This window comes from Centruroides vittatus, unplaced genomic scaffold (assembly GCF_030686945.1).
Source record: "Centruroides vittatus isolate TY-2023 unplaced genomic scaffold, ASM3068694v2 scaffold_2569, whole genome shotgun sequence".
Lineage (NCBI taxonomy): Eukaryota > Metazoa > Arthropoda > Arachnida > Scorpiones > Buthidae > Centruroides > Centruroides vittatus.
The window spans coordinates 762,498-765,977 of NW_027122690.1; the positions used below are offsets into that span (position 1 = coordinate 762,498).

General features: G+C 35.2%; 1 long non-coding RNA gene across 1 annotated transcript; it reads left to right on the plus strand.

Annotated features, from left to right (window-relative positions):
• The first annotated feature begins 1,152 nt into the window (after positions 1–1,152).
• LOC136987729 (uncharacterized) lies at positions 1,153–1,767 on the plus strand. The gene is made up of 3 exons (XR_010882656.1): positions 1,153–1,333; positions 1,390–1,442; positions 1,518–1,767. It is a non-coding gene; the product is annotated as an uncharacterized lncRNA (long non-coding RNA).
• Positions 1,768–3,480: the final 1,713 nt, after the last annotated feature.

The window sequence follows — 3,480 nt, forward strand, 5'->3', positions numbered from 1 at the left end:
ATTCTTTATCTATTTGTTTGGTGATTTTCGTCAGCTTCCTCCTGTTAAAGATACTCCTCTCTACTCGAGTGTTTTTTACAATGTAATGTCCCAACAAGGTACGGACCCTGTTGGGACATTACATTACATTCGCATTTGATTCTTTTGAGAAGTTTATTGAACTTAGTAATTCTCATAGACAAAATAGCGCAGATAGTTCCTTCACAGATGTCTTACAACATCTAGCTTCCGGTGATTTCTCTGATACAGAGCTGAACATTCTGACGACAGGAAATCGAACCTATTTATCCAGAGATAAACTTGATTAGTTCCAAACGGCAGTAGAGCTATATCCAACAAACGAGCAAGTTAAACAAAGCAACGAAGACTACTTGCAGTCAACTGGATGCCCTCTTGCTTATATAGCATCTGAAAACACTCCAGATATTGCCCCGCCTTCGTCCAACGATGACTCAGCTCTTGGTCACTCCAAGTATTTGTATCTCTCAGTTAATGCCAGAATCATGCTGAGAGTCAACTTATGGGTGCAAGGAGGTCTCGTCAATGGTTCACTAGGAACTATACACTACATTATATATGCTCCTAATGCTCGCCCTCCAGCTCTTCCTCTGTTTATTTTAGTGGAATTCGATAGCTATCGGAGATCTTTCATCTATGGTAATCTGTTTCCAATAATCCTCATAATACGCTCTTCGAACGATGGCAGTATAGATCGTAGCGATCTCGAAGACAGTTTTTCCTTACCTTAGCATACTCGATGACTATACATAAATCACAGGGATTAACTCTTCCAAAAATCAAAATAGATATAGGGAAAAAAGAGACAGCTATCGGTCTTACCTATGTTACATTGAGTGAGTGAAAAAATAACTGACTCAGTATTTTTAAAGAGTTACAATAAAGATCGCTACGAGTCAATCTGTAAGTCCAAGGCCCGTAGTGATAGACAGAATTTCGTGAAACTTTGGCATAGCAATTAATTAATGGCTTATTCTGACCTTATATTTGTACCTTTAAATGATCCAATAGAAATCAAATATATTGTTGAAAACGAATGATTCTTTGTTTCTTTTTTCCCTCATAATCTAGAAAATAAAGGTGCGAGCAGCTTCGTTCCGACTACACGCCGATACAGCGTTACTTAACTAGTTAAATATATTTATCGATTTTCATTTCCTATTATAAAAAGAATCAGAACCGTCTTATATCGCACAGAGTGCAATTCCGGGTCACGAACAATAACTACATACCGAAAATTTAATTAATAATATGGCAGCTTATTATTGTAAAATGGTTTGGCTAAAGATGATGACATAATTATGCTTATTGTTCGGTAAGTACTACAATATATATAGGTACAGAGAAAGAAATTAGACATTTATAATTCAGTCGTAAATTGGGTATCCTTCGAGATGATAACACCGTTGAGTTTGATGCTTCCTGTAAACATTTTACTATTTACTTCGATATTATTCTATAATTCATGCTATCTGATTTAAGTTGCATTTGTTTTAAAGGCATTGCACACGTAAGGAACTGTCTGTAAAAATTGTGGTAAAGTAGGCATCTCGTTAGACGATTCGCGTTATAACGGAAGAGTTGATGCAGTAGCTCATAATTAGCTCATTTGTAAGTGATTTAAACCGTTTCGTTAATTATGGAAACATCCTGAATTTGAGAGGAGAAATTCACTTTCAGACTTGGAAGCATACACGATGGCACGAAGGGCGACAACCCTGACAATCCAGGAGAATCAACGTGCCCTGCAACTGATCATATGTTTATAAATACAGGTATCTCTCGTATAACAGGATAGTCACGTTCCAAAAAAGTGTTGTACTATGCGAATTTTGTGCTAAACGAAAGTAAGAACTATTGCGAAACATGGAGTTAGGTTCCAAATGTTAGCAAAAGTACACAATTCTTTTTCGTTACTAAGAGAAATACGTTATTAAAGCAATCGATAATCTATTTCCGATCAATAATTAACTAACAATCACAATTAAATGTATTGTATGAGGCGTTTTAGTTAAACAAGGGCATTTACTTTTTACGAAGGATCGTCATCTTATGAGGTTTTTTGTCCATCTTGTTCAGAAATATCAGTAATGTCTTCATTCGACTTTCCCGGCTGTTATATATAAGAAGAAAGAGAAAAAGGCACAATGATAGTAATGGCCTCCATAGCGTTTTACATGTTTGAACTGAGGGGACCTTGAAACGTCGAAAATGCAAAATAATTCAGCGGTAATTTCTGTATGAATATTTGTGTGTGTGGCTCCATTTTATTTACCCTCTTTGAAGTTTAATAACTCCCATGCTTTTTGTCGAAAATTTCTGAATTTCTGCAGGGAGGTTTGTGTATTACGGTGATTGATTCTATTAAATTTTGCTTCTTAAAGTTAGAGGGGACGAGAAGATAAAAAACAAAACAAAATATCAAGTGAAAATAAGGATAGTTTGTTTTGACCTTTAATTAAGATCTCCTCTATCTGCTAGTCAGAAACTACACCAATCTAATAAGTCGTAATAATAAACAAGGTCCAAGTGGACAAGGATACACAGCAACATAATAATAATTAAGCAACTATCAACAGCAACTAAATTGTTCAAACATATTAAGGGTAGCAACTTTGATCACATAGATCACTTTCCAAATTTTAATATAGACCAGTATTAGTTAGTAGTCGTTGAGCATCCTCTCTTCCGAGAGGAGATTAACGACTACTTTTGGTCGAATTACTTAAACCCCCTTCCGCAACAATTCCTTCTTTCTATTGGACCAGTAGTATTGTGAAAAGCCGGGAGGGTAGAGCGTCAACTCTAAACCCCTTTGATCCGCGAGATCCGCTCACGTTGTCACTGGATGGTTGAATCAACTAGGAGGGCTAGAAATCGAGAGGGAAGGCGGATTCAGCGTGAATCCGCCGGTAGGGGGACCATTCTCCGAATATAGACAAGTTAACAGGTTAACTAAATAATAAGTTTAATAAAAAAATTAAATAAAGCGTAAGATATAATATACAGTGATACCTCGGTTTCGTTCACTTCGGTTATACACCAGCAAATAAGATGGCAGCCACCATGAGACTGGTAAGGGCTCTATTTTGCGTTAACAATTTTGTGTTTAATTTATTTCTTATTAAATAAACCCTGAATTAATTAATATTCGGTTAGTACGTAAATAGAATATTTGAATACACTGGTATATTTACGTAAGATATCATCTAATATTTTTAGTTGTTAAAGTGTAATCTTAGGATTGATTTAATTATTTAAAACTCCTATGAAATTTCAAAATCTTTATCTCTATTTCTCTTTTCGAAATTTTTATTTTTCATTAAGTTTTTCTAATTAAATAAGTTCAAAAATCATTTAACGTAACGTGGAAGTTCACATCATTCACCATTTTTTTAAATTTTTATTTTGTATTTCTCTGCCGAAATTCCCGGCAGTCAGCTTTGACTTTTCTAGAAAACG